This window comes from Mya arenaria, chromosome 2 (assembly GCF_026914265.1).
Source record: "Mya arenaria isolate MELC-2E11 chromosome 2, ASM2691426v1".
Classification (NCBI taxonomy): Eukaryota; Metazoa; Mollusca; class Bivalvia; order Myida; family Myidae; genus Mya; species Mya arenaria.
This window is the reverse complement of record NC_069123.1, coordinates 49,404,576-49,419,916: the sequence shown is the minus strand read 5'-3', so window position 1 is coordinate 49,419,916 and position 15,341 is coordinate 49,404,576.

Here is a 15,341-nt window from a genome sequence, read left to right as displayed (position 1 = left end):
TTCTGCGAGAACGAGCCTTACATGTTTCCTCGAGATTAATGCTCTTATTGTATTGATTTTGATGGTGATACGGTGCTAGCACCGCATCCCCGCGGTGATATGGTGATACGGTGCTACGGTGCTAACTTCACGCACATCTTGGTATTTTTAGATGGCAATATATGTTTTACATAACATATGATTTTTCCGAGAAGTTTGGAAGTAAGAAAGGCCGCATTTTAAGTCTGTATGTGTTATCGGTGATCAATCATTGTTCTGTCACCTTGAACATAGCGTGCCAAAACATTAATTTTGTTATAGTTACATTTGTTAATTCGGAAATGTTGTGCAACTTCGCGTTTTCATCAAATATTTCAACGGTGAATAAATGTTTTCTTCATTTGCGTAATATGTACTATTCTTATTTCTATGCTAATGTGATGTTACATTGTGGTCATGCTAATATTATATTCTTTAACAACGTTCGTTTTGTCAAGAAACTGTTTGCAACCCTTTTACGAAAATAAACTCGAATGCCTGTCTGTCTGTTTGTCTGTTTGTCTGGATATGTTTCAAATAAATGACTTCCGCAGCAGTAGTTGAAGTGCCTCATATTTCAATAAATTTCACACTTCTCTACAGCTTAAATTGTTAATATAAGGCGATCAATTCACAGGATTTATAAGTAAATAGTATAATCAAAGAATTAATGATCGAGTCACGATTTGTGCTATTAAACTTTCGACATTAATCTTGACCGCGACCTTTATCATTAGGGTGAAATAATTGTAGGTTGGCGGAATAGCGAAGTTCGGTAATCCAAGCGATGTTTACACAGCTTGAATAATAATATTTAATATAATATTTTGTCCCTACTTTGTCCATTGTGATTTATAAACAATGTACAAAAGAAGGACAATGCATATGCGTAATAAAATTCAGGATACTTCTGAACTATTTAAAGTGAACATTTTACCTGTTTGTACACGTTACCTTCTAACAACGATCGCTCCTAATGGCTTTAACTCGTTTGAATACTTTAACAAGTTTCGCATTATGTAATGGTTATATGACATGAAGTAAAATCTTAATTATTAAGAATGAGCGTGGTGAGCATAGCGATTTCAGGTCATCTAACTGACACTAAAATACAAAAAAATCATTGGCTGACTCATAATGGCAAAGCAAACCTGCCGCGAAAGATGAAATTCTTAATTGATTAAGCTGAAAATGTAGATTGCATTCTAAGTTACGGATGTCATTTAAAAGATACCTGCTGCCAAGAGGACTTGTTCAAGTAACAGGATAACGAAATTCGGTCATTTATATATCCATTCTTTGTGCGTCACATATGGAAGCGCATATAACGTATATATTATTGAAGTGATCATGAACGTAAAGAGATCATGCAATAGTGTAAACTGGCTTTAAGTCGACTTGCCAAGTTTGAACATAACATGTTTACCTAATTTATGTCAACATATAGGGTTAAAAATGTTTTTCAAGTTGAACACCATTGTTCGACATAATTTAATTGACATCTCCAGTACAAATTTGTGAACAAATCGACACACGTTTAAAAAAATAAATAAAATGCGTCTTTATACTCATCAAGTCGACATAAAACATGTCGACAATTACCATAATTTAATCATAAGAAAATACGACCTACGGTTTAATAGTCAAACTACATCAAAGGACAAAATAATCAAATTGAACTGTATGTTTAAATATCTAATACAAATTTTAAGAATCACTTTTAGAAATATTTGTTTTCCCATGGGCCTGAGCTCACAACTCACCATTTGTTGGCGGTGTTGTTTGTGCCGGCCTATCTGGAACGCTGATGTCGCCGACGGACGTTGTTGTCTGTCTCTGCCTATCCGGAACGCTGATGTCGCCGACGGACGTTGTTGTCTGTCTCTGCCTGTCAGGAACGCTGATGTCGCCGACGGACGTTGTTGTCTGGATCTGCCTGTCAGGAACGCTGATGTCGCCGACGGACGTTGTTGTCTGTTTCTGCTGGTCGGGAACAGATTGGGGGTTGATGGCCGTTTCGCCAGAGGGCAACACCGTTGTCTTGCCGTGGGATGGTTGCAGAAATACTGAAACGTGAAATGGTATACACTTCAACAATAAACCTTTTCTTAAATACATCAACTTTACTTGGAAGATATTTAAAATTTTAATAATGTGGGTAAAAAATCTGAACTTACCGATGGAAAAGAGACAAATCACAGCGACCCGCGCCATGATTTCAACACTAGAAGTTCTTGGTCAAAAGTGAATGTTGACCACTTAGAAACCTGAATATATATAGAGGCTGAAAATATACGTGTAAAGGGCCAGTCATTGTCAAATCATTGACCATGTATCGACTTACAAATTGACTGTCAGTTTGTTCTTAGTCCAAGTGTCCACAAACCGTATATTAGAAGAGCAAATATTGCTGGAATGACCGCTCATCCATATTCCACGCATTGACACAATAACTGAAGACGCGTTGGAGCATTTTCAACACATAACAAAATGTTATGGCTCCAATGATTGTCCGGCGTGATGTTTGTCTTCACATAAGTTTCCTACACAGCAAGTTTTATCAAAATAAGTTATGCCTAAAGTAATTGAGAAATTATTTATCTGCTTTAGTAAAAACAACATTGACCATAAGGAAACGTGTACCCCCCCCCCCCAGAATGGGGCAAGTTTTGGCCCCTATGCCACAATTTGAACAAACTTGATACACTGGATCACTATATGCATGGGTGCGAAACAGTGGCTCCTGCTCTTTTAGGAGCTGTGTATAAAAAGGAGCCAATGACAGTTCCGAGCTAGAGAAAAAGAACGGATATCATCGTAAAACGTAAGTATGACTCGTTATTTTATCTAATATCACAATTATGAGGGCTTATTTGAGAAATCGGGGAATGCAGTGCCATATAAATATGTTTAATCTTCACACGTATTTGGGTTATTTTGTAAACATATTTTTTATGGAGTTATAAAACCGATTCTCCCATCAAACACATCAATGTTTACAAACGAAAGTAGAACATTTTCACCAATCTTCAGTTGAATTTCACTCAAGAAGCTTACATTTAAGATAAAGTCAGTATTATCGAGTGCTTTTATTTTGTCGGGAATAAAAATGACCGTCTGATTACCGGAATAAGCATGTTTATACTCCTTTTCTGGGTTGAGCTGGAGCCAAAGCCAGGGAGCTGGAGCCAAAGCGTGGATGCTGAGCCAATACTCTGTATAATAATGCATTCAACTGGTCATATTTGGAATAGTTGCAGTTTTTTTTATTTATAACTAGTATTAAGATAGTGTTGTATTTTTTAAATATATAATTATTTATGATTATTTAATGTAATTCATCTGATAATGGGCGTTGCAATCTCAGAAATGCCGATGGAGCTAAACAATCCTTTCACAACATCTGTATAATTATATGGCTACTGTTTCTTGAACAGTCTTCTAACTCCAATCAGATTCCAAAATAAATGAATAGTAGTGGATGAAAGAAAAGTGTGTCATTTAACAAAGATTAGATAGACAAAAAACTGGTAAACTATGTGCTAAATTACATCAACTGACCGCTAGTACATCAATAGGATTGGATACGTGTAAGTGTTAATTTTCTTATTTTTCTGTACATTTGATTTATATTTGCTATATATAAAAAAAATGAGGTACCCTTTTTACCGACATTAAACGCGAGCTTGGCTTAGATTAAGAGAAAACTAGTGTGAATTCTTACAATAATTCATTGTTTCCTGGACCTGCAAGGTGTCTATACAGCATAAGTAAGCACACGATATTAAAGCTGCATTCTCACAGATAAATCGTTTTTACAACTTTTTTTATTTTTTTGTCATAATATAACACAACACAGGTTTGCTTTATTATAACGATAACACATTAACATTTTTTTATTAATTAATATAGGGTAATAACACCTTTTTGAGGTCGTTACCATCTGCAAAGGCCCGCAAAATGGTTTACAGCCCGACGAGAAGCGCGAGGGTTGTAAACCATTTGAAGGGCCTTTGCAGATGGTAACAACCGCAAAAAGGTGTATTAACCATAATTGCATAAAATTACACACCATGAGTAACTTCTTTGTTGAAAAGCTGTTTAATGTCACGAATAAACAGAAACAGTTAGTTCAAAATATGTACTTGTTAAGCTCGAATAGGGCTGCAAGAAAACTCGACAGTTTCATTTTTGTTTCAACGCCATTTTTTTCAGTGTTCAGTCGATTGGAATATAAGTATCTTCCATGGCCGAAAGTGTAAGATAGGTTCATTCCGACCCGAGCGTAGGGTGTTTTGCGGAAACGAGGTTTATCGAGTATAAACATGCTTATTCCGGTAATCAGACGGTCATTTTTATTCCCGACAAAATAAAAGCACTCGATAATACTGACTTTATCTTAAATGTAAGCTTCTTGAGTGAAATTCAACTGAAGATTGGTGAAAATGTTCTACTTTCGTTTGTAAACATTGATGTGTTTGATGGGAGAATCGGTTTTATAACTCCATAAACAATATGCTTACAAAATAACCCAAATACGTGTGAAGATTAAACATATTTATATGGCACCGCATTCCCCGATTTCTCAAATAAGCCCTCATAATTGTGATATTAGATAAAATAACGAGTCATACTTACGTTTTACGATGATATCCGTTCTTTTGCTCTAGCTCGGAACTGTCATTGGCTCCTTTTTATACACAGCTCCTAAAAGAGCAGGAGCCACTGTTTCGCACCCGTGTATATGATGATGTACACCATACCACTAACGGTAGCAGACAAGACGATTTACAAATATAAGAATGTAAGAAATTAGTGATCACATGGGCATACTTTGAACAAACTTGGTAGGCAACCACTAGACAATAAAAACCAACCAAATATCTAAGCGCAAGGCCTCATGATTTTTGTCAATTTTTGAAGTTTTCCCCTTTGGTTGCCATGGCAACCAGAGTTTTGCGTTGAAATTAATTACCTTGAACTAATATGAAAGGGCAACACCAAAGTAACATCCCTTTGAAGATTCATTAAAATTGACCAGGTGGAAAAAAAAGGTTTATGAGCAATAGTTGCCGTTGGACCACGGGAACGGGATGCCGGACAGACAGACCACGATAGCTCAACTTGAGAACTTTGTGCTCAATTGAGCTAAAAAGTAAAAGCTGAGACGTGAATTACTGCTGAAATTCATATTGTGTAACGTTAACCTTTAAGACATATTTTATTAGTGACACACTTTCTCATGATGCTCTAATATTGATGAAGTTTGACTGAATTCCGATTACTGGTTATAAAAGTATTGCTAAGACACAAATTATTGCTATATGAAATCTATGAATAATGTTTAACCTCCATCAGTGACTTGACTATTGATATGAGAGCAAGATTGTTTGTACAACTCACCTTCCCATGGTGCTTTAAAAGTATGTGGAGTTCACTATTGTATAACCTTGACCTTCAATCATGACCATGACATTTGAGATAAGGGAAAAATATGTGCAGTTCACCTTTCAATACTGTTCACCAATTCCGTGAAATTTAATTGAAATTCCATGAATAACCGGACCTGTCACGGAGACAGCACGCTTGGCTATTCCGTCGCAAGTTTAAGGATTGCAGTTTTAGAAAACATGCAGTCATCACTGTAAAATTAGATTGAATGCAAAACCTTAACCAGAATTTCTAAGTCGAATAATAAAGGGCCATTATTTGCAAAATACAGTTATCTAACTTGGTTATTCAAGTAAGTTGGATTGTTTAGTGCATTTGTATAAAGTCTCAATGGAATACATCGAATAGTTAACCTATGTGTGTTTATATTTGTATGCCTTATGATAAAGGGCAATTATTTGCATTATATGCATGAAAGCTCTCCTTGTCCCTTGAGTAGTCCAGCTAATCACAAAGTTATTGCTCAGTCAAGAATGTATTTGATGGACACATGGAAACATGGAGGATGGACAGTGAGAAATCTATTTGCCAACCTTTGAGGAGCATAAGATTGTAGATGGTTAAGGGTTTAAAATACTGATTCACTTCTTCACAAAGCGATTTTGAAAATTTAAGTCTTATGAATTTATGTCAGATTCTTTTCCAACATTCTCGAAATTATTTATTTATATTTAGAATAAGTAAATTTCAGTTGTTCTAAGTGGAACCCAACAATTGTTGATGACTGACGAGTATGGAAGTGGACCATGCCCTTTATTTAAATGAACGTAAATGTACTTATTGGCAAAACGCTTATAAGCTTAGCAATTCCAGAGACAAGAATTTCGTATTACCTTGTTCAACAGCACGATTCGTGATACAAACGATCATGCACAATACTTTACCTACAGAGTAATTGGCTTAAGTCAATCTTTTGACCCCCCTGGTTCCAACTAGAAAATAGGGAAGCAATCAATGTACTGTATTATTCTAATTCTACAACAAACTTCACATTGATATATGTAAACAGTGCCATCATAACTTAATTGCAACCAGTTCTGTATTTTGACATGTTACTTAGTAGTGTTTATACAATCCCATATACTCTACCAAGTATTTGCCCAATTCTTGTACTGGTCAATAAACAATCACTATTTTTAAAAGTGTTGACTTATCATATAAATCAGACTAATGGTAAAGTCACGATTTTTATTTTAATGAAGTATTTATTTGTATAGTTAAACAAACGAAAGGAAAATGACACTAACACTATCTGGAAGCTAAACGGAATTGATGATTTAAGCTTCTACTAAAGAAAAAGAAAATCGGCACATTTGGTGCCTTCGCACCCTTGCATAAATACAGACATAGGAGAAAAATATATAGACGATATTTGTTTATTTCAGTGTAAGATCGTATTTAATTTCACGAGTCTCATAGAAAAACATATTTTCACGAGTGGCGAAGCCACGAGTGAAAATGTAGTTTTTTATGATCACGAGTGAAATTAAATACTGTAGCAAATTTGGGCCGAGCGATACGTTGTTAAACTGTTGTCTGCACTTAATGCTTAACTTTTAATATGGGGTATGAAATTAGTGTAGAGAGTGAATTTCTCAATAAAAACAACAGTTAATGATACAGCATGAATGTAAATTAAAATAAGATGATTGAATAATAATAATCATGATGCGAACAGCGATTTATAATAATAATGTTGTTTTCTGAAAATATGAAAATATAAGGCGAAACCCCTACGGAAAAAGACTTAACGTTGAAAATGGACTATTCCAACCGGTTAGGACCGTGCAATCTGGTCACGTGATATCGTGAGTATAAATACAGCAAACCAGCGGATTTTATTCATTCTTGTGCTGGCTTCTGCGAGAGCAACAACTTGATAAGACAAGGTGTACTATATTTATTGTCTCTAATAGGGGTTAAACACTATTTGTCCTAGCGGCAAATATACATGTTAATTCCCTAGGGGTTTATACCGAACTATCTATATTAATATAGATATAAGTATGGTATAAACTGTGAACCAGAGAGTATTAAATAGAAAAGCGCCTCCTTAACAATAGAAGTAATGAAAGTAAACTCAAAAGTCCTTACCATACATTGACATAATACTATTAAGTACAGTTTTTAAGTGAAAAGCTAGGGATATCGGAAAAGTTAGATAATTTAATATGTGCGTCTATGAAAACTGTAAATATTCCAATCTTTGTTGATTTATCATTGATTGAACGATAATTATTTTCACGATCCAATCATTTTAAATAATCATTAGTGCAAATTATTTGGCAAAGTAGCCAAAGAGGAAAATCTTATATATAACCATTTGAAAGTTAGCCCCGGCACGTTACAAAATTTGGCGCCCAACGAGGGACTATTTGAATTTTCATATATATTCACAAACCTACGACAATGGCCGGAAGAAGTGATCGTGAACGTCATATGGAGCAAGAGATAGATGATTTAAGGCGACAGCTCCATATAATGAAGTTACAACAAGAAATTGACGCAATGCAACGAGAGATTGACATAACTTCATATAACATAAATGCTTCTACACTAGTCAGAGAAAATATACCGCGTGGTAGAATGGAAATGCCTAGTTCAATTGTTAAACGAGAACTGATAGAAACCACCCCAGCTTTTCATTCAAAATTGACAAGACCAAGACGGTTGTTGCCTGAAACGCCAAATAAATCAAGTGTTTCCTTTACGAACATAGCATGCCAGACGGAGTGCATGGATAATGACAGGCCAGATAAATTCGTTACTGAACGAAGGAAGAAGGTACGTTGTTCAGAAACTGTGCCATTAGAAGATACGAAGCAGATATGCAATAGTGGGGGCACAGCTGGTCGGGGTTTAACAATGAAGCCCGCGACTTATGATGGGACTAGTGCCTGGGCGGACTATAAAGCCCATTTCGAAGCATGTGCTTCATTGAATGGTTGGGATGACCATCAAAAAGGCCTGTATCTGTCTGTTTCATTGAGGAGACAGGCGCAAGGTGTATTCGGAAACCTTGCAAATAACACTACCGACTACAAGAAGTTGGTGAGTGCTTTGGAGGATCGATTTGCACCTCCAAATCAAACTGAATTGTACCGGGTACAGTTAAGGGACCGGCAACAAAGAGCTACTGAGACAATGTCAGAGCTAGGCCAGGATATTCGCCGTCTCACAAATTTGGCATATCCAAGCGCACCAAATGACGTGCGAGAAACGCTCGCAAAAGAGCAATTTATCGATTCATTGATAAATTCAGACATGCGATTGAAAGTTAAACAGGCTAGGCCTGTTGATTTAAACGATGCTGTTCGGCATGCTGTTGAACTAGAGTCCTTTTATCGTGCAGAGAAGCGGCAGAAAGGAATGGTTCGGGCTACCAACCATGATGAAGACAAACACTCAGGGGAGTCCATGTCTCAAATGAGGGAAGAAATTCGAGATCTTCGAGCAAAGTTGAACGCTCAAACACAATCGAAATCGTTCAGTAAAAATGAGAGTGGTAGTAGAAGTTATCAGCAAACACCGTACAAGAAACAGTTTTATACTGAAAACAGATCATTTGATAAACAGTCGAATGAAAGACACGTTGACAAAATGAAAGCATGTTTTGAGTGTGGGTCAGAACAACATTTAAGGTGGGACTGTCCAAATATTAAAAGTAAACCTTATGAGGGAAAGAAGGAAAATAATAAGCAACAACAGCAGCAAAGCTTAAAACAAGCTCATATTCAAACATCGGCTGGTTTATATGTGTCAGCTAAAATAGGGAGTATAGACGTCGCCTGCCTTGTAGACACAGGAGCTACGCTAACATTAATTTCCAGTAAAATATGGGAAATAATTAAAGGTTACCACATCCTTTCGACTTTTGAAGCTCCAATTATAACGGCTTCTGGAAGTAACATGGTTATAATCGGTAGCACGGAGCTTGTAATACGGCTTGGTAAAACAAGTTGTCCGATTACAGTTGTAGTAGTAGACATGGATGTTGATGTCGTACTAGGACTTGATTTTATGAAAGTGCACACTGTTCATATCAATGTCATACAGGATACATTGACAATCAATGGGCAGAAAATTGCTCTCGAAAGCGTTGGGAAATTAGGTTGTTACCGCGTAGGGTTGATGAAAAAGGGTGATATTCCCGCAAGATTAAAAATGATTGATACCGGAAGAGTAAATTATCTTGGAACAAAAAGGTCTAAGATGGCCAAGAAAAAGGTAAAAGCACGAAAGTCGATCCAGCCTATATGCCCGCAATGCAAAAAGAGAATACCACCCAACGAGAAGTTTGAGCAGCATCTTATTCAATGTACCGAAGAGAAGAAAAAGCTCATGTTAGCTCCACAGGCAAGTTGTGATGAATGTGGGAAGATCTTTAAAAGGTTTTCATTTATGATGAAACATAAGCAGATGGTGCATGATAATAAGACCACTGAGAAATGTGATATGTCTAAGGACAAAGTTAAACCTGGGTGTAATAAGACTGACATTGAAAAATTGGAAGCTGGTGATGAAGGATGGGATTGTAATCCTGGAATTGAACATGATTATAGCGATGAAGGAGAAAAGTGTTTAAAAAAGGTTGATGTTGAATATTAGGTTGATTTTGAGGACGGGATGCATCAAGTGAGCTTTGAAACTAAAAACTGAGTGTATTGTAAACATTATTGAAACCTTTGCGAACTGTTAAATTTTGAAGTAGAGTTTTGTTTTTGTATGTGTATCAATGCTACAGCAGGAAGCTGACGAGAAACTTTATTTGTTTATAGGATCAAACTCATTTATCGTCGTGTTGTAAATGTCGTTTTTGTAATTCTCATTAAACTGTGTTAAGCTTAAATTTGTTTAGATTTTTCGGTTCAAGTAAAAAAAAAAAAAAAAATAGGTTTATCCCCGCGAGACGCGTGGTAATCGGAGGCGTAGGTAATGTAGCAAATTTGGGCCGAGCGATACGTTGTTAAACTGTTGTCTGCACTTAATGCTTAACTTTTAATATGGGGTATGAAATTAGTGTAGAGAGTGAATTTCTCAATAAAAACAACAGTTAATGATACAGCATGAATGTAAATTAAAATAAGATGATTGAATAATAATAATCATGATGCGAACAGCGATTTATAATAATAATGTTGTTTTCTGAAAATATGAAAATATAAGGCGAAACCCCTTCGGAAAAAGACTTAACGTTGAAAATGGACTATTCCAACCGGTTAGGACCGTGCAATCTGGTCACGTGATATCGTGAGTATAAATACAGCAAACCAGCGGATTTTATTCATTCTTGTGCTGGCTTCTGCGAGAGCAACAACTTGATAAGACAAGGTGTACTATATTTATTGTCTCTAATAGGGGTTAAACACTATTTGTCCTAGCGGCAAATATACATGTTAATTCCCTAGGGGTTTATACCGAACTATCTATATTAATATAGATATAAGTATGGTATAAACTGTGAACCAGAGAGTATTAAATAGAAAAGCGCCTCCTTAACAATAGAAGTAATGAAAGTAAACTCAAAAGTCCTTACCATACATTGACATAATACTATTAAGTACAGTTTTTAAGTGAAAAGCTAGGGATATCGGAAAAGTTAGATAATTTAATATGTGCGTCTATGAAAACTGTAAATATTCCAATCTTTGTTGATTTATCATTGATTGAACGATAATTATTTTCACGATCCAATCATTTTAAATAATCATTAGTGCAAATTATTTGGCAAAGTAGCCAAAGAGGAAAATCTTATATATAACCATTTGAAAGTTAGCCCCGGCACGTTACAATACGATCTTACACTGAAATAAACAAATTTTCTGTTTCTTTTATGCTTATTTTCGGAGTTTTATTTATTTCTGAATTACCCCCTTCTTTGAAAAGGGTGGGCTTTACGCCGCTACCCGTGGGGCGCCCCTCATGCATAATTATAGCTGTCAACTTTTTTACTTTCGGTTTGCTGAGAAATAGTTCTCTGCTATTCATTCTTATAGCTTAATATTCGCTCATTTTTTATTGCAAAGCTTTATGAACAGTAAAAAATGAAGTATTATTAGTGCACAAATGTTCCAAAAAATAATGAAAACACTTTTTATTTTAACCAAATTACTACGCCGCTATTTATAGAATGAAAATTTGGAAGGTCAAATGTGTTGGCAAAACAAATGTGGATACTCATTGGATTTTAACCATTCTTCTTAGTTTAAGACTGCATATACGCGTGTTTTTATAGTAAGTTAATATACAGTCATCTTACTGTCAGAGACCAGTCTGTTTCGCTTTAAAATGTTTGTTTTCCAGAAGAGTAAATACCACGCTAGTTTGTTGACACATTTTGAGATGTGGGTGGGGTAAAAAAATATTGGATCTATCTGTAAATTGTTGTGTGAATTCTCCAGGAAGCTAATTTTACGTACTACAACGGTTAACAGTTCAAAATACATTTGATCGATGCTATAAAATTTTATTTATGTTCGAACAGTTGTTTTTGTCTGTAATTTGTTTGGAATGAAAGCAAATGTTCGAACATTCAGCTTCAAAGATCAGTAAAATGTTTGATAAACGGGATAACCGGTAATAAACGGTAAGTTGTTAATTTCCAATTATATATTTATTTAAATTTATAAAATATTTCTTTATTAACAACAAAGGATTTTAAAAGTAGTTCTGAAAATTGATATTTTCACTCCTTATTTTGCAGTGAAAATATCAAATTGATATTTTCACTGTTGTTATTTCACTGTTAAAAACCCATATTTCATTGTAAAGCATGAAAGAAAATTATATATCTTATCCGAGCTAAACTTGGATTTTTTTATATAGTATGTATGCACTGTGCTGTTTGTGGAGTTTTGTGCTGTTCTTCAATGTGTCTTGTTTGTGATTTTTTGTTTTTATGTTCTATGTCTTTGGCGTTTACCCAGTGCCATTAAACCGGGTTTATGTTTAAACTTTTTTGCTACTGAGCTTGGTTCTGTAGTTTTTTTGCATACATATTGGCCTGATCATGGGATGGACTAGCGCAGAATAATCAGTATCAGTATATTCACCAGAACAAAAGTCAACTAATCCACCAAAACGTGTGGTTGATGGATGGGAGCCTATGTGAAAAGTCTCAATGCAATACATAATGTATTTCCTGAGATATTAACTTAAATGTTGTATCATGCAAAACCTTAACCAGAATTTCTAAGTCGAATAATAAATGGCCATTTTTGCAAAATACAGTTATCTTGTTTAGTTATACAAGTAAATTGGATGGTTCAGTAACTTTGTATAAAGTCTCAATGGAATACATCAAGTAGTTGCTGGGGTATTAACCTGCGTGTGTATTATATGCAAAACCTTAACCAGAATTTCTAGATGTCAAATGATAAAGGGCAATTATTTGCATTACAAAAATGTATATGCACGTTACAGTTACTTTCTTAATTAATCAAGGTTAGATGGTTTGGATAACTTGTTTAAATTTTCAATGCAATACATGATGTATTTGCTGAAATATTGACTTAAATGTGGTTACATGCAAAACCGTAAGAAAAGGTCAAACTTTGCATCTTACGCAAAACAGAATTATCTGACTTCGTTATTCGAGTGCATTGTAGGTTGGGTAGTCGCGTACCATTGTATAAAGTCTCAATACATCAAGGAGTTGCTGAGACATAAATCTATGTGTGCTTACATGCAAAACCTTAAGCAGAATTTTAAAGTCAATTAATAAAGGTCCATAGTTTGAATTATTTTCAAGCGTTATCTTACTTCATTTATTAAGCAGTTGGATAATTGGGAATACATATATAAAGTTTCAATACAATACATGATGTATTTGATGATAATGACTTCAAGGTGCTTACATGTAAAACCTTAACCAAGTTCTGATGCCGACGTCGATGCTAGGGTGGGTAGTATAGCTTTCCTTATTCTTTGAATAGTGAAGCTTTTACATAGTTATTGCTCAGGCAAGAATGTAACAGACGGAGACATTTAAATATGGAGGATGGACAGTGAGAAATATATTTGTCAACCTTTGAGGAGCATAAAATTGAAGATGGCTAAGGGTTTTCAAATACTGATTCAACTCTTTACATAGTGATTTTGAAAATTAGTCGTATGAATCTGTATCAGATTCTTTTCCAACATACTTGAAATTTATTTATACATATTTAGAACAAGACGCCATTGCGGCAATGCCGCATTAAAGCCGGATTTTTTATTTGACGATGCAATTTTGCAAACCTGGGATTTGAGCTAGTGGCCTAGTATTTTTAACCAAAAAGACCCATATTTATACTTATCGGAGATATCGTTCATACAAATAACCTGATAAACAAAAACTATTCCATTTGTGTGAGGAAAAATGAACATTTTATAAATACATCGGCTTTTCCAATAAGACCTTGTTTTTGACCCTAGATGACACACTTTATCATCTAAGATTTCATTTTTTGATGACATCGGGAAAATGTTTCCTACGATTTGACCTAGTGACCTATGTTCACAAATGTTTAAGACAACGTGTAGACAAATATTCTGACCTAGTTTTATAAAGATTTGACAAAAATGAATGAATTTTTATGACCGTGGAATTCTTTCTCCTAAGATTTGACATTGTGGCCTAGATTTTGACTGGGGATGACCCATATTAAAGAACTTTCAAGATATTATGCAGAAAAATATTCTGACCAAGTTTCATAAAGATTTGACAAAAATTGTTGAATTTATGACGTGGAAAGATTTTCCTAAGATTTGACTTAGTGACCTAGAATTTGACCCGGGATGACCAATTGTTTCATCAAGATATGAAAAAAATGTTGAATTTATGACGTGGATTTTTTTTAACCTAAGATTTTACCTAGTGAACTAGATTTTGACCCGGGTTGACCCATATTAAACAAGAAACGCCGCAATGCGACGAAACCAGGTTTTTAATGATTGACAGAAGAACTTCAGCCTGTGTCTGTTTTTCTATTTTGAGTAACAGTGACCTTGACCCAAAATGCAATCCATTGAAAGGTATCCATAAACTCTTCCTTTACACAAAGTTGGGTCAAGATATGTCAACCCTAACTTAAGTTATTCAGTTTCAACCATTTTTTTTCTATTTCTAGTAACAGTGACCTTGACCTTGAATCAAGGGAACCAAACGCAATCCCATGAAAGGATTCCATAAACTCTTCCTTTATACCAAGTTTGGTCAAGATATGTGGACCCTGACTATCTGTATTCAGTTTCAACCATTTTTCTTTTTCTAGTAACAGTGACCATGACCTTGAATCAAGGAACCCCAAACGCAATCCCATGAAAGGTATCCATAAACTCTTCCTTTATACCAAGTTTGGTCAAGATATGTGGACCCTGACTTAAGTAATTCAGTTTCAACTATTTTTCTATTTTAAATAACAGTGACCTTGACCTTGACCATAGGGACCCAAAACGTAATCCCATGAAAGGTATCCATAAACTCTTCCTTTATACCTAGTTTGGTCAAGATGTGTGGACTCTGACTAAAGGTATTCAGTTTCAACCCTTTTTCTATTTTTAGTAACAGTGACCTAGACCTTGACCCTAGGGACCCCAAACGCAATCCCATGAAAGGTATCCATAAACTCTTCCTATAGACCAAGTTTAGTCAAGATATGTCATCCCTAACTAAAGTTATTCAGTTTCAACCGTTTTTCTATTTTTAGTAACAGTGACCTTGACCTTGACCTTAGGGACCCCAAACACAATCCCATGAAAGGTACCCATAAACTCTTTCTATAGACCAAGTTTGGTCAAGATATGTTAACCCTTACTAAAGTTATTCAGTTTCAACCCTTTTTTTATTTTTTAGTAACAGTGACCAAAGGGACCTCAAACGCAATCCCATG